Here is a 21,276-nt window from a genome sequence, read left to right on the forward strand (position 1 = left end):
GTCCCCAGATGTCCCAGCCTCTCACAATGCAGCTGGGGACCATGAAGGGCAGCAGAGGGGACACTTCTGGACAATGGCACTTTTGAGAGCAAGGTGGCTCCTCCATCTCCTGACCTTGGAGGACACGTGTCTGGGCATTGGGGTGGAGGAAGGCCACTGGTCTCACAGCAGACTTGGTGTGAGCGGGACAGAAGCCTCTGCTTCCTCCGCCCTCCGCGATTTCACTGCTTGTGCCCACAGCAGAGCCGTCCTCCGCTGACTTACACAGAAAGAACAAGGGACGGGTGCACGCTGTAGCCGTGTGTGTCCATGTCTGCGTTAGCAGAGGGAGAGTAACAGGGTTCACGTCCCAGAGGGCTGTGGGAAGATTACAGCAGGTGCCCCAGGGACAGCCCCGAATCGGTGCTTGGCCCCTGGCAGCCATGCATGTCGGACGTTACTGCCGCTGTTTCTACAGACGCAGCAGGCTCTCCCCACCACCCTTGACCTGGGAGGAGAGCTGCCTTTCTCACTGCCTGGGCCAGAGGCTGCAGCACAGGTCTGGCTGGGCTGGCTTGTCCGATAGGAAAACACACCCATTTCTTTACGTCCTGTCACACACGTGGACCAATTCTTCCGCTTTTGCTGATACGACTTGTAAAACCTTTCCTAAGGGGTTCTCGTTCGTTTCCATTTCTAAATCTGCACTTACCTGGAGCGAATTCTCAGTGGCAGAGTTTGCGGCTGCCGGTCTGCAGCCAGCAATGTGGACAGTGGCCCTGTGAGCGCCACTTCTCCACTACCGGCTTCCCTGGGCCTCTGTACCACTGACGAGGGGAGCAGGACGAGCGCTGGCTGTGGGGCTCTCCTGGACGCTGCAGGCTGTATAGCCACATCCCAGGCCCCTACCCAGTGGGCACCAGCAGCACCTGTTAGGCTCTGAGCTCGATTTGGCTCCCCAGACTCGTGCAGATGTTTAAACTCCAAAGTCTTACTCTGGATGTTAATGAACGAATGAGGTGAGTGTGGAGACTTGATCTGATTATGGCATCCACCATGAAGGTCTGGCGGAGGACTTTGGGTCACAGGGGGCAGGCAGCCCTGAGGAGAGGGTTGGCCCTATGAGCAGAGCGAGCTTCCTGTGTTCACCACGCACCCGTTTCTTGCCACACACTCAGCCACTGCTGGCCTCCATCAGACGCCAGACTCACCCAACCCTGGACTGAGGATCTCCCAACTGTGAGGCCAAAGAAAGCTTCTTCCCTCCTTAGTGGCTCCTCTCAAGTATTTTTGTTGAAGTCGTGAAATAATAGCACACACTCCCTGCCCCAGCTGTGCCCGCCATCAACATCTACAGACATTATGAGCTCAGAGGAGGATCCCTTTCTCTCTTCTGAGAGTCAGGGGTTGCTGATGTTGTTAGGTAGAAGAGTTTAGAACGTGACGGTCCAACTAGATGAATTTCCTTATTAAAATAATAATAATAATAAAGGGCCAGCATTGTGGTGTAGTGGGTAAAACCGCTGCCTGTGATGCCAGCAGCCCATGTGGGTGCCTGTGCCACTCACATGGGAGACCAGAAGAAGCTCCTAGCTCCTGGCTTCAGCCTGGCTCTATCTTCGTCATTATGGCCATCTGGGGAGTGAACCAGCAGATGGAAGATTCTCTCTCTCTCTCTCTCTCTCTCTCCTTGTCCCTCTGTAACTCTGACTTTAAAAATAAATAAATCTTTAAAACAAAAACTAAAATGAGCTATTACTTGATTCATTTACTGGACGCTCATTCAACCCCTGATTCACTCATCTATTCAACTGCAGGGTAGTAGAAACCCCAGCTCTCCTCTCAGGGTTCAGCTGTGGTGAAATTGACTTAAAGCAGATTATCCATCCGTTAACTTTCAGCAAGGAGGTCTCTTTGAGCCCAGGGGAGCCCAGAGGTAGTTACTGAGGCTATGAGGAAGCAGCCACTCTCCAGGCCTAAGCAATAAAAGTTACTGTAACAAGATCTGCACCAACTTCTCCCGGTCCTTGAGGATAACCATGCTTCATGGTTCACTAGACAGGAAGATAGAAATTAGCTTATGTGTGTAAAAGGGGCCCAAGGAAAACAAAACAAAGGAATGTAGCAGGTGGCGGTCTCTGGCAGCGCAGTGTTTTACACTACCAAGTCCTGCCCAGACCCAGTGACTTTATAGGTGGTCCCAGCCGTCCCTCCCAAGAAAAGCTCCCCAGGAGAATCCTCTCTACCCAGTGCCGAGTGCACTACCCAGTCTGATAGCTCTGATGATAAAATCTTGGGAGGAATGGCCCCTGTTTCACACCCAGCAAGCCGTTTGTCCAGGAGAAGAGGGAAGGAGAGACAGGAGGTAAGACCTGGGCGCCCTTCCCTTCGAAGCCCCAGGTCTAAACGCAGACTGCACTCTCAGCTCCCGGTTCTTTGCTGAGCTGCCCACCTGGCCTGTGAGGTGCATTCTCCATTCCACGTTGCCACCTTGCTTACCTGGCTGGGCACTGTCAGAACTATCTGGAGAGGGGCCCATGCGTTCTGATGGATGCCCCTACCCCATTAAACCTTGCTCGCTTGCTGACCACTCCTCTCTGTCTCACATCTGAATTCTTTCTGGCTCGAAGACATGAGCCTCTATGGCAGCCGTCTCTGCTACCACTCCCACCTTCTGCTGCTAAGGAGCCCGAGGGTCAGCGCCATCTCTTGCACCTCCTTTTCTCAAGCTCCGTTAGCTTAAACCATCAAAAGGACAGAAAGGTGCACTTCAACCCCTTCCCCACTGGTCCTTGTGGATCCTTTCCTAGGTACCGGGTTCCTCACTTGCCTTTGGGGGCACACTCAGCTTTGAGACTGGGACCACATGGTGAGCCACAGGGGGCCTTGGACAGGGATTCTCGGCCAGCCGTGTCGTGGTTCAGTGGTACAGACTGCTCAGGGAGCTGTGAATCCCCCAGCAGGGACAAGAGACCCCGCTGGGGAGTGTGGATGGGAGACAGTCACCAGCATGCATGTTTCAGAGATGTGGATGTTAATTCGGAGTCTGGCCCAGAGCTGGTTTCATGAGCCCATTTCTCGCTGCCTTCCCGGTCCCGTGGGGTGCGTCCCTCTGCCTGCCTGCATCCTCTCTGGCTTCTGAGGTCCCCAGATGCAGTGCCCAGCCAGGAACAGCAGAGAGCAGCTTCAGACCGTGTCTGGGCAGAGGGACTGAGACTGGGCAGGCCTTCCCGCCTGCCTCTGCCAACAGGCAGCCCCGCGTCTGGGCCTTCTGCCCTCACGGAAACCAGCCGGATCTGCTGGGAGGCGGAAAGGAACAGCTTCCCGCCACTGGCACAGATGTGGAATCTGCAGAGCCCAGGAGGAGGGAGGCCGACCCTTTTGTCCCACCTGCTTTGTTAAGAGCAAGGGCTGGCAGGAAACCGCTTTGTAATTACTTTGTTTAGGAGATAGTCGCTCCCTGCAGAGATAACCCAAACTCCCGATGGGTCTCTTCCTACCAGGACACAGATGAGCACTGTCCACAGCAGGAGATGAGCCCTGTTCCAGCTCTCAGGCAGGGCCGGAGGGAGCTGGCTGATGTCTCTCAGGGCCTGGCTCCTCACCACGCCAATGCTATCACAGCTCTCTCTTTGCAGGGTTTTTTGTTTTGTTTTGTTTTGTTTTGTTTTGTTTTTCTGGTCAAAAGAGACAAATTGCAAGGATTTTTTTTCCAAAGAGATGCTAATGAATGATACTGAGTTCCTGTGTCATTCTCTCCTCTTCCTCAAATCACCTGCCTGGTATCTCAGTATTTCATTTCAAAGATTTATTTATTTTGAAAGAGTTACAGAGAGAGAGGGATCACACATACATACATATACACATACATATATATATAGAGAGAGACAGAGAGAGATCATCCATCTGCTGGTTCACTCCCCAAATAGCCACAACGATCAGGGCTGGGCCAGGAGCCAGGAGCTTCATTTGGGTCTCCCACATGGGTGGCAGGGGACCAGACACTTGGGCCATCTTCTGCTGCTTTTCCCAGGCCATTAGCAGGGCATTGGATTGGAAGTGGAGCAGCCGGGACGTGAATCAGCACCCATATGGAACCGCTACACTGACTCCAGTATCTCAGTATTAGCAAGCTCTTCCCCACTTGTACCCCAGAAATGTAAACTAAAAGAGACATGTTTGCCATGCTAACAGGCTTCTAACCAAGTGGTTTTCCATGGCCCAAGACCACTCGCATCAGAAACTCCTTGTAAAAATAGATCCCCATGGCTTGGTTTACTGTGAACCAAGAAATCCCAAACGAGGTTGCAATCCAAGCAAAGACAGCTTATTAGGGCACAGAACAGATGTGGAAATCAGGAACCAGGCTCAATTAGAAGTAAGAGTGTTCTGCTGAGGGAACTTGAGGTTGGGTTGTTCGAACGAGAAGCTGGCCCTCGCGCAGCTCAGCATTACTTGAGGGTGATGAGCAGGCTTGAGGCAAATCTAGCACGAAGCAGGTGGGTTGTGTGTTTTGTGTGTCTACTGGAATGTCCGGGTCAGGAGGCAAACCAGTCACTCTGGTATTTCTTTTTTTTTAAGATTTATTTATTTATTTATTTGAAAGTCAGAGTTACACACAGAGAGAAGCAGAGGCAGAGAGAGAGAGAGAGAGAGAGAAAGAGAGAGAGAGAGAGAGAGAGAGAGAGAGGTCTTCCATCTGCTGGTTCATTCCCCAAATGGCCACAATGGTTGGAGCTGCACCAATCCGAAGCCAAGAGCTTCCTCCAGGTCTCCCATGCAGGTACAGGGGCCTGAGGACTTGGGTCATCTTCCACTGCTTTCCCAGGCCATAGCAGAGAGCTGGATGGGAAGGGGAGCAGTCAGGACTCAAACCGGCACCCACAGGGGACACTGGCGCTGCAGGCGGTGGCTGTATCCATTACGGATTGAGGCACAGCACCAGCCCCAATCATTGGCTTCTTGACCAAGGGCTGGGCTGCTCCCACTGAGTAAAACGCATCCCTCTGCGGAGCACAGTGCCTGTTCAGGGCAGTCATTCCCCTTGCTCACGTTTCTGGTGGGAAAAGTCCGTTCTTGGCAGAGAGAAGATGACGGTCGCTAGTGGATCATTCAGATGTCCGCAGACTGCCATCCTCTGGCTGCTTGCCCTTCCCCACTCAGCCTGCACCTCCGGGTCTCACAGCCCTCGCTGTCCCCTTCTTGGCCTCCTGTGCAACCAAGCAGAGGGAAACTCAGGCCCTGTGTTTGGAATGATTCGTCTGACTTTCAGTTGTTTTGTTTTTTAAGTTTTATTTATTTGTTTGAGAGAGAGAGAGAGAGAGAGAGAGAGAGATCTTTTCATTCACTGGGTCACTCCCCAATTGGCCACAATGGCCAGAGCTGTGCCGATCCAAAGCCAGAGCCAGGAGCTTCTTCCAGGTCTCCCACGTGGGTACAGGGGCCCAAGTACTCGGGCCATCATCCACTGCTTTCCCAGGCCATTAAAAGAGAGCTGGATCTGGATCAGAAGTGGAGCAGCTGGGACACAAATCGGTGCTCATATGGGATGCTGGCGCCGCAGGTGGTGGCTTAACCCACTACGCCACCCTGCTGGCCCCTAGTTTTCAGTTTTATTGAGAAGTCTCAGTGTGTAGCTCACCAACATCCAGGGCAGACACCCTGCTGAGTTTTTGCCTTAGTGTAGAAAAGTGGACCATTCAGTGTCCCACTGAGGAACAGGGCATCCAGAAGCTGAGCCCCCTGCTATGGTGTGGCCATTTGTCCCCCAACTTTCAAACAAAGTCTATGACAGTGGTGCTAAGAGGGTGGGAACTTAATCCAAGGATGGTATTTAAAGCTGGGGCCCCGGGAAGTGATTGGGTGGGGTTAGGGTGTTAGAGTGGAGCCCCCATCATCAAATCCTGGATGCTTCATAGGAGAGGGGGAGAGCCCCCCTTGGTACAGACACAGATTCGCTGCCTGTGGCCATGTGACACTCTGGTCTGCCCCGGGACTCTGCCAGCAAGAACACCCTTCCCAGACGAGACCCCTGGGGCTTGCACCTCCAGAACCCTGAGCCCAGATCAGCCTGTTCTGTGAAGTTAGGCTGCCTCAGTGATGAGAAGCTAGTGCTCACACACCCTGAAAGCAAGCAAAGATGTCCGGGGCTTCAGGCCCGCAGCACAGGGAAAGGCATGGTGGTAGCAGCTGGGCCCATGATGCCATGAAGATGATCCTGGGCAGGTGCTGTGTGCTGGGTATGTTGGCTCCCTCTCACTCAAGTCCCTGCCCTCCCCTTCCCCCTCCCCTCCCTCTCTCCCTCCCTTCGTCCCACCTTCCCTCCTCCCCTCCTTTCTGAGTTGAGGCTTGACGCAGCAGCAGTGACGTGCTACTCTCACAGACCCGCGGCACCCCCCAGCATCCGTGAGGGTTGGTTCCAGGGGCCCTGAGGGCACCAGCATCTGAGCATGCCCACGTGCCTTGTCTGAAATGGTGTGGCATTTGTGCCAGCCCTGAGCACACCCTCCAGCTACGCTGAGCCATCTCCAGATCAAGCCAGAGTGACAGAGAGACGGAGAGAGAGCTGCCATCTGCTGGTTCACTCCCCAAATGGACGCAACAGCCAGGGCTGGGCCAGGCTGAAACCAGGAACCTGGGACTCCATCTGGACCTCCAACCTGGGTTCAGGGGCCCAAGCACTTGGGCCATCTTCCACTGTTTCCCAGGTGCATTAGCAGTAAAATGGATTGGAAGTGGAGCAGCTGGGAATCAAACCTGCGCACACAGTGGATACCAGCATCGCGGGCAGTGGCTTTACTCCCTACACCACAACACCAGCCTCTAGAGGCAATTTTTGAAAATAATCTTTGTTCCTGGTTGGTTGACTCTGTGAATGCAGAACCCGCAGAGGCAGAGGGCTGACCGTCGTAGGCTTTGAGGCAGCCATAGGACTGAGCCTGCTCTAGGATCCCTCGAGCAATCCCTCACTCTCAGTTCTTGGGGTGGGATTCACTATTGTTCCCACTTTGCAGCTGCAGCAGCTGAGTCGTGGCTCAGGACCCAGGCATGAGGCAGAGCCGGGAGACCTCATGTCACCCAGGAGCGGCAGATGCTTCTCCTGCCTAAGAGGGCAAAGGGCCTGGCTCAGAGCCAAGTCGGACAGGGCCCAGGGATCTTGATGAGAAGACAGAAAGGAGGGAGCCTGCGTGCCAAGGACAAGGGTTTGCACGCCAACTCCCAGGGTTGCTGGGCCTTGGACCTTGGAAATCTGCACAGCGCAGCATTGGGCAGGGCGTGGGACCAAGACGTAAAAAGCTGAGAAGGCAGAAGAGCCTGCCCTGGTTGATTGCTGGCATCCCAGGCTGACTGTGCAGCCCTCGTCCAAGAGATCCCAAGTCCCTCTGGGTCAAAGGTCAGCAGCAACATTCAGCTTCTGGTTGTGCATTCTGACAGCATACCCAGGGACAAAGAAACACCTACCAGCTCAGAGCCAGGGGCCTCCAATACACCTGGATGTCACCACCTGTTCTTTCTGTGTGACCTCAGGCTAGTAGCTTTACCTCTCTGAGCCCTGAGTTCTCTGCCCATAACTGAGCTCCTGTGGGGCCAAATGCTGGCCTAAGTGCTGTGCACCTGCTGGTTCAATCCTCACAGCACTTTTGAGAGGCCCGTGCCCTTGTTCTTACCCCTGGTTCCAGCTGAGGCAGTGGAAACCCCAAGCCACAGTGAGCAGAGCCAGGGTTCCAGCAGCCGGTCCCTGGGCTCCTCTCCTATGGCTGAGCTCCAGTTGTCCCTGGGACAAAGATAAGGATGTGAGGATGAAGGCACCTGCACTGACCAGTGACCGGCTCTGGCTGAGCTCCCTCTGGTCACCACCAAAGGCAGCCCCTCCAGAGTCTCCCAGCTTAATCACTGGACATCGGAATCTGTGTGCCAGGCTGCGCCAGGCTGACCAAGCAGGAACCTGGGGCCGGCCAGGGCACTTGTGCTTGCGCGTCCTGGGAGTGTCCTTCAAAGGAGCGAAAGCATGAAACTCAACTGTACACTCAACTGACCCCAGGACTTTGGCTCTTCCTGTGAGTCTCCTAGTTTCATTTTGTTCCCGAGGGAGTGAGAAAACCCACATAGAAGTCTAGGGTACAGCTCAACAGGGAGACGTGTCTCGGGGGAGAGAGTTGGTAAGAGAAGGAGTCCCTGGGGACAGTAGGAGAGAAGGCAGCAAGAAAAGGAGAGAGTGGGACCAACCCCGAGGAGGCCAGAAAGTTCTGTAGGGTGGCTGGGCCTGGGTGACTCGAGCCTCAGCGTGGAAGACAGGGTCTCTCTGCCTTGTCAAGGGGACGCCTCGAATGGATGCCGCTTTGATTTCCGACCGCCTCGTGTCCCCAGCCCCAGCCCAGGGCTGCCAGGTGTCTGTTGGGTGAGCCAGTGTTGGGGAGTGTAGAGCAGAGATCTTGCCAGTGGAAGCAGGGGATGGCGTATCTGGAGGAGCTGTTCTGTTAGAAACGGGGAAAAGATCTCGCCCACCGTGGCTTTCACCCAAGGGCCAATCAGCCAACGCCAGCCAGGCTGGGGGATTTCCTGGTCGAGGCTTGCATTTGATGCCCTCCATCTCACTTCCTTTTCCACCCTTTCTGCCATCACCATTGACTCTCTTATGATGAAAAAAGCCCGTGCGTAAAAGCTGAGCTTGCCAGTTTAAATCCCTCCAAGTCCCAAGGCATCCAGGACTTGGTGCTGGCAGCTGGGGTGCAGGCTCCCAGGGCAGGATGGGGGAATTATTAGTTCTGCCTAAGACACACTCGAGAAGGTGGCACCGTTTGGGTTAGGCCCTGGGACAGCTGGAGAAGGCAGAGGGAGTGGGAGAGGCACTGAGGCCCCCAGGTGTGTGGTGCACTCGCTTAGCAGGGAGCTCCCTGGCTCCCACTCCTTGCTTCTGATGCTGTGTTGTGAAAGATGTTGAGGCTGTATCTAGGCTCCATGATGACTGAGAATGTCCCCCATGCGTGTGGGAGAGGAGGGCAATGGTTCAAAAACTCCAACTTTGCTGCTTCTTGATGAATAAGAGCTGCAGAGCGAGGCCCACACAAGAGGTGGAGCCCGGTGTATATTCTGCCGAAGATTCTGGACTTGGTCACAGATGCCAAGGGCTTTAAGTGTAGTTCCTCCAGTTCCAACTACCATATCTAGAAGGGTGGTGTGATCAGGTAAGCCAAGCAGAGGGAGGAGAATGTTCTAGTATTTGCACTGCCGAATAAAGGGGGCAAGCTAGTATTATTATTATTATTATTATTCCCTTGCTTTGCTGGGAGGAAAGAAACAGTGTGGGAAGATGGGTGAGATTCTGGCAGAGACAGGGAGGTGGGAGCCCCGGGGTTGTAGATGGAGGTCAAGGAGACGATATAACTGACTTAGCAAGACCAGCAATTGTATCTCTTCCCAGTCACATGACCGCACATGCTACACTCAAGTCAGTTATAATAAAGCCACGAAGAGCAGAAAGGTTGTTTTCATGGAGCCGGCGGGAAATGGAGCTAACGGCGTTGGACATTTGGAGACTCCGGCGTGCAGGGCGTGCAGAGAGCAGCACGTGCTACCCAAGGGTGCAGGGAACCAGGGCTTAAGGAGCAGCTCCACAGCTTGAGACTTTGCCCCCAGCCTGCAGAGAGAAGTTCAAGTTTCCCTTTACACAGAAAGTAACCGTGTCTCAGGTTACACACCTTGTCCAGGGTCAACGCTAAGTCATCAGAACTGGAACCCCGCAGTGTCTCTGAAGCCAAAGTCCACCTCCCACTGTGCCAAGCGACCTTGCCTCAAGGCACTTTCTGGAATGTTTGGCCAGCGGTAACCATTGCTTCTCGACCTGGGTGATGACCAGGGCTAACGCGGGTCTCCAGGGCACCGAAGCACTGGGTTTTCAGCAGCAGTGACCTCGAGAGATTGCTGGGGCCACTGGCCTCAGCCTGGCCCCAGCCTCCTGCTTCCACTTCCTCCCAGCCTAATGAATGACCACGTGGCTGCCACAGCTTCCTCTGTAAGGAGCTGGCCTTACGGTCCTCCAGCCCCTGCTCAAGTTTAGAAACCACGAAGTCTTCCCACTGCTCCTGGGATATACTCCCACACAGCAGCCCTGGCCAGCTCTCCACTGGCCTCTCACACCCTCAGAAGAGAGCTCCGGGCCCTGGGTCCTTCCTGCTGGCTGCTCCTGCTCTTGTCCTCACACACTCCATGAACTCTCAGCCCTCGGAGCAGTCAGACTCTCCTGCCACCTGCCACCACCTTCTAGACTGTGCCGCTGGTGTCAGCTCAGGTGCATGGTTGCTTAGTGTGTGCTGCCCACTGTGTGTGAGGCCAGGAGGGAGGGGACTTCTCCAGCCTTGTCAGCCTCCAGTCCACAGTGCCGAGAAGAGGTGGACCTGACCCAGAACAGGCGCTCCCTATGCACTGCTGAGGGAACTAAGGAATGCGTGACTAAATGCAAGCTGAACGCATGAGCCTCTTTTCTGCACCTGCTTTGCCTCTGTTAGTGCACGGACAAGAGCACACCAGGAGGTTCTGTCCGTGTCTGCGACCCCATCACGTGCATTCCTGGGGGCTGGAGCTGAGCCCTGCTCTGTGCTCAGAGTGCAGGGTGGAGCCAGCCTCGGGGCACCGAGCCTCTTCCTCCTCTAGTTCCTCCCAGCAGCCACTTTAGCAGGAGTGAGTCCTGCATTGCGGCTTCTCTGGCATTCTAGAATGTCAGATTCAGACAACAGTCACCGTTTTTTCTTTCTTTTTTTTTTTTTTGTTTTAAGATTTATTTTATTTATTTGAAAGACAGTTACAGAGAGAGGTAGAGACAGAGAGAGAGATCTTCCATCTGCTAGTTCACTTCCCAGATGGCCAAATTGGCTGGAACTGCGCCAATCCGAAGCCAGGAGCCAGGAGCTTCCTCTGGGTCTCCCACGTGGGTGCAGGGGCCCATGGGCTAGGGCCATCTTCTACTGCTTTCCCAGGCCATAGCAGAGAGCTGGATCGGAAGTGGAGCAGCCGGGACTAGAACTGGTGCCCATATGGGATGCCAGTGCTTCAGGCCAGGGCTTTAACCTTCTGTGCCACAGCGCCAGCCCGTTTTTTTCTTTAAAAATAAAATACTGTTCCGATACTCTGGCCCACATCTGAGGTTCAATACCCAGCTCCGCTCCCGACTCCAATGTCTTGGGAGGCAGCAGTGGTGGCTCAAGTGACTGGGGCCTGGGAAACCTGGGCTGAGCTTCTGGCTCCTGGTTGTGCCCTGGCCCAGCCCCGGCTGAGCTGAGCTTTGAAGAGTGAACCAGCGAATGGGAGCTCTCCTTCTCTCCGTCTCCCTCTCTCTGTCTTTCTGTCTCTCACACTTAACAAATAATAATAAAATATATCGGGAGAATGTATCATCCTGCTGTGCTTTGAACCTACCTCAGAGTCAGCTTCTAAATACCGAGCTGGCCCCGGCTGCCCGGGAGCAGCCCTCCTCGCTCACTCTGGAGAACACACACTGCGTCTCATTGCCGGTCGGGAAATTTGAAGCCGACTACACTAGGTCAATCAATAATGCAGCTTGTTTTTGCAAAGTGCTCAGAGCTCTTGTACACTTGGGCTTTGGCGAGAACGAAGGTCGTAGGCTAGCCTATTAGTCCTGCAAACAACTGAATAATGAAAATCTGCTCTCCATAATGCTGATTAAAGCTTGGCTCTTCTGATCCTAGTGGGACTTGATGCCGTTTTTTATGATCCTGGGGGAAGCCAGGGGAGTTCAGGGCTGAGTGACAGTGATAAAACCAGGCCAGTTACAGGGTGATACACTCATTCTTAGACACTGGGTCCCTGTGGCCGTGCCTGTAGGAAGCCCCTCCTCTGCTGTTGCTGAAATCCAGTGCACAATGGGCCCCCCAGCTCCTCAATCCAACCCCACTGGAAGGCAGAGCAGCCACGTCCCCACTCCTGACCTGGTGGGGAAGCACGAGGCTCGGAGCCCAGCCGCTAGGGTTGAGTTCTCTGCAATGAGCTTCCTGGTGTTAGAAGAGACAACCCTCGGGAGTCTGAGCCTCGGTTCCCAGATCTGTAAAATGGGGATGGTAATGGCCCTGGTGGTGGGTCTTCCGGGGGACAGTGGGACACCCTGGCAAGTGGTCTGTGCGGTGCGGTTCCAGGATGAGAAAGGCCTGTTTTTTCCTGGACTCAGACCACAAGGACTGGAAAGACCGTGCATCCAGCCCAGGCTTTCTCAAAGCATGGAAGCCGGAATGACTTTTGGTTGTTTGCAAATGAGCCATTTTTTTTTTTTTGCTTTTGTTTTTGTTTTTGTGCTTGTTTTTTGAGAAGTTTTAGATCCACGACTAAGCTGAGAGAGGCAGAGAGTCCCCATTTGCTCTCTGACCTTGCACATGGATGCTCCCTATTATCATTGCCCCCACCCGAGTGGCACCCGTGTTACAGCAGGCATCTGTGGGTGTGCACCGACACAGCCCAGTCACCCAGCGACCGTGGGTGTGCCAGAGCTCCACCTGACTTCCTGTGCAGCCTGGGAGTTTGGGCAAGTGCACACTGACAGGTGTCGTCATCATAGTGCCACCCAGAGTTTTGACATGTATTTATTTATTTTTGACAAGTAATGATATGGATATGAAGGTATTTTCAAAAAGGTCATGAAAATGGAATTTAAAAATCAATTTATTTTGGTGCAAAAAATTTAAATCCACACATATGAGGGAGTTTTTAAAAAGTTCATGAAAATGCATGTGACTAAAAAATAAGCAGGGGCTTCCAATGTTTTATACAAAATAAATATTTTAACATTATTTCTCCACAAACTTTTTTAAAAAGATTAATTTTTATTTGAAAGGCAGAGTTACAGAGAGGCAGAGAGAGACAGAGAGAGAGAGATCTTCTATCCGCTAGTTCACTCCCCAGATGGCCACAATGGCTTCAACGAGGCCAATCCGAAGCCAGGAGCCGGGAGTGTCCTCTGGGTCTCCCGTGCAGCTACAGGAGCCCAAGGACTTGGGCCATCTTCTACTGCTCTCCCAGGCCATAGCAGAGAGCTGGATTGGAAGTGGAGCAGCCAGGACTTGAGGGGGGCCATATGGGATGCCGGTGCTTCAGGCGGCAGCTTTACCTCCACAAATGGGCTCCAGAACTCAGCAAATCCTCAGGAAACCTTGGTTGAATGGATGATGGATGGATGGAAGGAAGGATGGATGGTTGGATGGGTGGATGGGTGGATGGGTGGATGGGTGGACAGACGGATGGACAGTTGGGTGGATCGATGAATTTCTTTCCCAGGGGACATCTTGTTTGGCAAAATGCAGCAAGCAGGGGTCAATTTGCAGTCTTGCCTGCGGCTGTTCTTCAGAGGGTTGGAGCCCCACACAGGCAGCTGTGACATTTATGGCAGCAGGGGCTCCCTAGGGACTATCAAAGTGGAGCAAGGGGACCAGGTTAGCTGGCCTGGGCAAAGGTGGGGGGCAAGACTTCAGGGGACACTGAGTCTGCCTCCCTCCCCAACCCCAGGAGGCGGTGCCTTTCTGGCCACCTGCACCTGCTCACTGCTCCCGGAGCAGCTGCTCCTCAGGAAACAGGGCAGGAGGGCTCAGCAGCCCCCAGCGTTGGTCCACCCCCAACTCCCTGCCACTTCCTGTCCCGCCATCCTGGGGTTTGCTGCCTTGTTTTCTCTCCCCTGCCCCTTGCCCTGGCCAAGGCTTAGCAGGCACGGACAGCCCACGTTGGAAGGTGAGGGGATTTGGAGGTCTCCCCTCCAGACCCACTAGGGACTTCCCACCCTTGGAGCAGCTGTCACTGAGCCACGGCGGTGGCTGTGGGCTGCCTGGGAGCAGCACGAGCGAGGCAGTCCGGAGCGGGCAATGGGCAATGCTTGCTCTCAGGTGGTTTCGCTGCTTGGCAGGAAGCTCCTTCCTGCCAGAGACGCCGCTGGCAGGGGTCCCCATCCTGGTGCAGGGGCGGGAGCCCGGGGTTTCTGCCTGTGCAGGCCGAAAGAAGGCTCTGCTGCCTGGAGGCAGAGAGTATGCCGGACTGTCTCATGCACAGCCTCAGTGTGCAGCCGGGGAGGGGAGGTGGGGCAGCCGCAGGGAGCCCCAAGGCCAAGGGGCCCTCAGAGACCCCACTGGCCCTGCAAACTTAAGCCCCAAGGAGAGGGCAGGAGACAGGTGAGGACACAGAGCTCTGCCGAGCGTGTGATTTGATGGAGTCCATCACTTCCTCACATCTCCCCCGTTGACTGCTTCCGTGGAAGGGGCTCATTGACTTAATTCCATCTTGTCCTCAAACAAGCACAGCGGTCTGCTCCCTTCACTCATCTATTCATTCCGTTAAGTGGATATTGATTTCCACCCATCTTTTCTCCTGCTAATTAAATGATTTAGCATGCCGGTTGGCTCCAGGCTCTATTCCAGGCGCTGGATGCAGCAGGGAGCACAGCTTGGCTGGGCTGGGGCTCCAGGAGGAGATGTTGCACTCCAGATGGTCTGAGCCATGGGCTAGAGGGCTGGGTGGGCATGAGGGAGCAGTCTAGGGGTAAGCAGAGCCCCAGAGACAGCAAAGGACCAGGACCCCAGCACCAAGGGGCAAAGGGCAGGCAGAGGTGGGAGCCGACTGGGGCTACTGCTGAGGAAATGCAGCCCTTGCCCGAGCTGCTGAGACAGGACTGCTGGGGATGCCCAGGGATGAGGGCAGAGGCAAGAGACGTGGGGGCAGGGCCTGGGACAAGGGTCAGAGTCCAGAGCCATCAGAGGAGGTCTGGGCGTAACAGGGACCAGATCTCACATGACCAGGGGCTCGGCAGGTGCAGCTGTGGACAATGGTGGTGCTGTTTCCCAGGGAGGGGCTGGCCCTGGACAGTGGGTCTGAGTGCCTAGTACTCACCAGATAGGAGTTGCTGAGCATTCAAAGGGGACGGCACTGGCCCAACAGAAGACTGTCCTCAAGTCCTGGCTGTGCCAGCCCGGCTGAGCCACCTCATCAGCTTCACTTGGTCCCATTAAGTCTGAGCTTCCTGATTTAAGTGTCCCAGGGCCAATGTCACGTGGGTGGAACACAGGTCTGCGCCGAGATAGAAATGCAATGGGAACAGAGCCACAGACCAGGCAAGCTGCCCTGCCCGGGCAGTGAGCCCAGCAAGGAGAGGGTGAGGAGGAGGAGGAGTCCCCAAGGAGGAGGGGGGAGGCAGCCAGTGAGGCAGGAGGAGAACAAAGAAGGTTCACGTCCCAGGGGCCACTGCCAGGTAGAGAGGGGAGCAAGATGATTCTTGGCTTGGCTGGCTGGTGACCAATCCTGCCAAGGGTGAGGGACAAGGAAATCAGACTGGGGACTTCCCAGAGCCTTGCAAGTGTCTGCCTCGTCCCCCACCATTCCCATTGGCCAAACCGCCTCCACCCCCCTCCCCCGCAAATGGTAGGAATGCCCTTTACCCTCCTCTGCCAGGAAGCCTGCCTGGATCTGCTTCAGCAGACCCACGAGCTCAAGCCCAGCTCATCGCTCACTCATTGTGTGGTCCTGGACAAACTGCCAAGCTCCTTCCGCTGCGGCTCCTCACCTGGAAGGGAGAGGGGAACAGCAAGGCTCCGAGGGTTGCCGTGGAGATTGGCAGAGGTCAACCCACAGAGGTCAACCCACAGGTGGCCCTGGAGGTGCTGGCTGGATCGGCATGGCTGCTGTCCCCTGACACCAGCACAGCCTGTTTCCCTCCGCAGATGTCAGGCCCGACTCCTGCTGCCTGCTCTGCACCTGCCGGGGCCTGTTCAGAAGAGGCTCTTCACCCCCGCACTGAATGCAGGTGGGTATCGGGCCCCATCGGGGGCCTGTCCGAGGTTCTTTCCCTACAGGGCTCCACTTCCTGGTTGCCCGGATGTGCCTGCCCAAGTTTCAGGAAAATCCAGGCTGGCCTGTGTCTGCTGCACCGCTTCCCCCTAAGACTCCTGAGCCCGGGCTGAGTTTCTGTGGAAACAGCAAAGTTGTTGAGACCAGCTCTGGCCACTGAAGGCTTCTGGGCTCCCATCAGGCAGGACAGGCTTAAGAAAACGCTTGATGAGACGGCTAAGTTTAAATATTTACCTTAGACCCTCTGGATTCGATGAATGATTGACTTATGGCTGTCAAAAAAAGCTATGAGACCTGGGGGTCTCTGCTAGGTGCTGGGTGCTAAGTCCATGCATGTCTACTTAGCCCTGCCCGGGGACAAGTTGTTGTCCTCATGCTGCAGGTGAGGACACTGAGCTCAGAGAGGTTCGTGGAGTTGCTTGAGGTCACACAGCACCTTGGCAGCAGAGCCAGGGTTTGCAGCTGAGTCCCCGTGGGTGCCAAAGCCTTGCCATTCCCGCTCCAACCAAGCTGAGGAGCAGGGAGGGGCTGAATCTCAGAACCCTCAACTTCACTGTTCAATGGAAAATGCTCACGGGAGCGTCAGGTGCTGCCTGTGAGTTCGCTGAGTTTTCCCATCACAAAGGATTGCGTGCTTCTTCCTTCTTTCTCTTCCCACCCAAGTGGTCCGATCCCTCCCGGAATCAAGCAGTGCTGCTACGGGAGGCTGAAAGGAAGAGAAGGGAGCTGAGACTGCGGCCGCAACAGCTCCCAGGGCCACTGGGATCCTGATCAAAGCCACTGGGACCGAGCAGGCTGGGCTCCAGCAGAAAAGGAACCCGGGGCTTGGGTGGTAGGAGGCTCATCGCCGGCCAGGTGGGTCTCTCGTTCCGGTTTCCAAGGGCGGGAGAGACTGCCTGGGCATTTTGATCTGGCAAATCAGGCAGTGAGTTGATCAGTAACGAAATCCTCGTGGATTGTGTGCCAGACCCTTTTCTGGGCACTGGGGAGGCAGCACCCATGACAAGGTCCCAGCCCCCATGGAGTTAAATCCTGTAGAACAGGGCCAGCGTTGTGGTGCAGTGGGTTAAGCTCCCGCTTGCAACACCTGTATCCCACATCCGAGCACCGATTTGAGCCCTGGCTGCTGTTTCTGATCCAGCTCCCTGCTAATATGCCTGTGAAGACAGAAAAACTTCCAGGACCCCTACCTCCCATATGGGAGACCCAGATGCAGTTCCAGGCTCCTGGCCAGGTTCTGGCCATTGTGGCCATTTGGGAAATGAACCAGTGGATAGAAAATTTCTCCCTCTTTCTCTGTGGAGGACGCGTGGTTGCCAGGGAGACTGCAGGAAGGCTGGTGAGGAGGCGTGGGGGCAAGGGAGAGCACAGAGTGGAGAGGTGGAGTGGTGGATGCAGCTCCTCACTGAGGCCTGGGTACCTGCTGTAGGCACACAGCTGGCCAGCACTAGAGCCAAAGTCTTGTTCTTGCGGCTTCTACGACGCTGAGGCAGGAGGATGGCACGAACCTGGGCTGTGGCAATCAGACTGGAGTGAGTTCTGGGCCCACTGTCGGGGCTCTAAGCGCAGGGTCGCGTGGTCTGTCTTTGCTGTAGGGGTCACCCTGGAGACTGCTGGGTGGGGAGTCCTCTAGGGGGCGGTGGCAGTCACCCAGGTGAGAGAAGAAGGGCTTGGTCTGCCCCAGGTATAATCGTGAACAGAACTTCTGAGAGTTCGGATGCTTTGGACAGGCAGCAGGAAGGAAGCCATGGGAACAAAGGAGCCTTGGCTTTTCAGCCTGAGAAACTGGGGGGAGCCCGAGAGAGGGGAGACTTGAGGAAGAAGGGATTGGGCAGGGATACGGGAGGCGCAGCCTGGGATCTGGTGTGTTTGAGAATCTTGAAGCCCAGGGTAGGCACTGACCAGGCAGATGTGCCTGTGGGTCTGGGTGTTGGGGGAAGCCTGAGCAGAGACGGAGTCGGGGCTCAGCAGCACATGGACAGGTGGATGGGGTCACCCTAGAGAGTGGGCAAAGAGAAAGGGGCTTGGTGCCGAGCCCTGAGGTGTTCCACCATGAGAGGTCTGGCAGGTGGGGCAGCAGACGAACGCCAGCCAACCAGCGAGGCGGCTAGAAGCTGGGAGACAGAAGTTTCTAGAAGGAAGAGGCATGGCCTTTTGTATAGGGAGGTTGCAGGGAACCGACCGTGGATCCTGGCATGAAGGAGGTCACTGGCTTCCTCGGTCACTGCAGCTTCAGGGGTGTAGGGGTCTGGAACCCCACAGGCAGGAGCCAAGAGGAGAGTGGGAGTTGGCAAGTAGTGACACTGAATTCTCTTGGGGGTCACTTTCCCATAACAGGAAGCTCTGGGTTCAAGGGAAGTTTGTGGTTTTTCTTTTAATCACAATGCAATCACATTGCATGGAATTAGCCCTGCTAAAGTGGACCATTCAATGGCATTTACTACAGTATCATGTAAACACTACCTACATCTGGTTCTGGAATGTTCCCATCACCCCAGAGGGCAACTGCTTCTGTACTGAGCAGCTGCGTGATTCCCCCAGCCCTGAGCACTCACTAATCTAACCTGTGTCTCTGATTCCAGAGATCAGATCACCTGCTGTAGCAGGTGCCAGGACATTATTCCTCTTCACGGCTGAATAAGATTCCACTGTACAGGTGGACCACATTTTGTTTATCATCTCTCAGCAACGTGGCATGCATAAAGCAGCAACAATGACAATGGCCATGGCCCAGCATCTCCGGTGACATGGACGGAGCTCACCATCATCCTGTTCATCTAGACTTGGGGCCCCACCCACCCACATTTCATCTGCCACTGCTTCACAAGCCTTCTCTGCCATTCCACTTGGCCTTCCCTGGGGCCCAGGTGGGTTGGTTCTGTACTGACCACAGCCTGGTGTTGGGAGGCAGAGCCAAGGTCAGTCCTTTAGTCAGCAGGAGCTTGGCAAAGCCACCTCTGCCCTGGGATTGCCGGTGTGTGTGTTTCTGATAAGCTGAGGCAGGCACGAATCGTGACCTTAATCATTTATCACATATCAAGATGGGCAGCTGAAAGTGTTGACAGTAGCAGCTGGATGCAGAGTAATGATTAACGCTGTTTTCTACCCCAGTTCCCCAGGTTCACATCGGACTCTAACGGGAGGCGACCTATCTGTAAAACGTATTCTGGCTGCTCTTCAGGTTGGAGCAGGTGCGGGGAGCTGTGGAGTGCAGGTGAGTGATGTGCACAGGCCTGGGTCTGCTTCAGGGGGATTCAGGAGTGACCAGACTCACAGAGCAGCTACAACGAGGGGCCTGGAATTCAGCGTTACAGGGTCTTGGTGCAGATGGAGTGAGAACATGCATGGACATTGTGTACTGGAGCTTGGGAAAACACCAATCTAAAAACAGAATCAGCCGGCGCCGCGGCTCAACAGGCTAATCCTCCGCCTTGCGGCGCTGGCACACGGGGTTCTAGTCCCGGTCGGGGCACCGATCCTGTCCCGGTTGCCCCTCTTCCAGGCCAGCTCTCTGCTGTGGCCAGGGAGTGCAGAGGAGGATGGCCCAAGTGCTTGGGCCCTGCACCCCATGGGAGACCAGGATAAGCATCTGGCTCCTGCCATCGGATTAGCGCGGTGCGCCGGCAGCAGCGCGCCTACCGCGGCGGCCATTGGAGGGTGAACCAACGGCAAAGGAAGACCTTTCTCTCTATCTCTCTCTCCCACTGTCCACTCTGCCTGTCAAAAAATAAAAAATAATAATAATAAAAAAAACAGAATCAGCCACGAATGACGGTGGCCGAGGCTTATTCCAGTGACAATCTGGGGATGGCTCTCCCTCTGTTCTTCCCTCTCACGCCCGTCCTTCCATCCTCACTCTCTCCGCCTCTCCCTCTTCTTCCTCCTGTTCCTATTTCTCTCCTTCTCTCAAAGCTGATCTATTTTTCACATTCACTCACTTTTTTCTAGAGATTCACTTAATTTTTATTTGAAAGTCAGAATGACATGTGCACACACACACACACAGAGAAAGATCTCCCATGTACCAGGTGACTCCCCAAAATGGCCACAACAGTGAGCCAGGCTGAAGCCGGGAGCCAGGAACTCCAGCTGGGTCTCCCACATGGGTGCAGGGGCCCAAGCACTTGGGCCATCTCTTGCTGCCTTCCCCGGTGCATTAGCAGGGAGATGGATTAGAAGGTGAGCAGCTGGGGCTCAAACCAGCACTCTGACATGGTTGCTGGGGTCGCAAGTGATGGCTTACCTTGAGGTGTGACAGCACTGGCCCTCAGCTCACTTTCAGTGCTGTGCTTTGGGGTTAGATTTAGTTGTACCCTGACTTAAGATCAAAGAGCCACTGTGAGTCACTGGGGGCCCGGGGTTGTCTGCGGGGTTTCCTGCTCAGGGCTGTTGTTGGATCCACACGGCCTTGTCTGAGAAGGCCACACACTGGGGACAATGGTGCGCACGCTGTGACTCCAGGCACTCCGGGGGGGCGGTGCTCTCCAGCTTGCGGGTGCCAGAGTGGGGGAGCCAGTCCCTGCTTGCCCCAGGCTGGCCTGTGGTGGCGTGTGGGTGCTGGCCAGCGCCTCTGCTGCTCTGCCCTTCCACCACGGCTGGCTGACAAGCCCGTGTCCGCCCGCAGGCTGTGCGGGCTCAGATCCAACCTGCACGACAGGTTGGGGGCGGGAGGAGAGTCATTCTTCTGGCCTTGCCTGCTTTGTTTCTGAGAAGAGCCCAGCACAGCTTCGGGCACTGAGTTTTATTGTTATCACTAGCATCAATAATGGTAGCAGAGATGTTTTTCTAAATATTCGACCCCAGGGACAGCCTTGGTGGCAGCCATTCAGATTGTCCAGAGCAGAGTCCTGGTGCCCTGTGGTGCTAGGTGTTGACCTGGGCTGCTGGGTTGTGGGAGGCTCTGTGTGGCAGGGCGTAAGCTGCCCTGGTGGCAGGTGGGCTCTCAGGGGGCTCCGGCACTGGCTGCTCACCAATGGCCCAGCAGTGCTCACATCCTGTAAGAGCTGGCACAGTCGCACCGGCAGGCGTGTTGGTCTCTGGCAGCGCTGGAGCTACTGTTGCCCCTGCAGGCTGGGAAGACGGGAGCCGGGCTTTCCCAGCCTTCACCACACACGGTGCTTGAGCTTATGTCTTACACATTTTACCTGAGCGGCTTATTCTGCTGTTTAAGCCTGGGAGTTGTTTTGAGGATGTTAAGGATTCTCTGGACCAACACCTGGTGGGCGAGCACGAGTTAATCGTCTGAGGCCGTTCTAAGACCACTGACAAGGCCTGTGCTCCACAAAGGCCTTCCCTGTGCTGTGGTGACAATGCTGTGAGCTCGTGCACGTTTAGTATTTGCTGTGGGCATCACACATGAACTCATCTACAACTATGTTACATACATGAATTCATCTATATGTGTCATAAATGTGAACTCCTTGTGGGCATCACACATGTGAACTCATCTACTATTGTGTTACATACGTG

General features: G+C 55.1%; 1 protein-coding gene across 1 annotated transcript in view; it reads left to right on the forward strand.

Annotated features, from left to right (window-relative positions):
- Positions 1 to 15,435: 15,435 nt before the first annotated feature.
- The window catches only part of SLC2A9 (solute carrier family 2 member 9), a 148,442-nt gene continuing 142,601 nt past the window's right edge, over positions 15,436 to 21,276 (forward strand). Inside the window, exons 1-3 of the mRNA XM_062213468.1 lie at positions 15,436 to 15,763; positions 18,390 to 18,674; positions 18,919 to 19,021. The gene's annotated coding sequence lies outside the window, so the exon portion shown is untranslated. The remainder of the gene's footprint in view (positions 15,764 to 18,389; positions 18,675 to 18,918; positions 19,022 to 21,276) is intronic.

The sequence above is a fragment of the Lepus europaeus genome, chromosome 16 (genome assembly GCF_033115175.1).
Source record: "Lepus europaeus isolate LE1 chromosome 16, mLepTim1.pri, whole genome shotgun sequence".
In the NCBI taxonomy this organism is placed as follows: domain Eukaryota; kingdom Metazoa; phylum Chordata; class Mammalia; order Lagomorpha; family Leporidae; genus Lepus; species Lepus europaeus.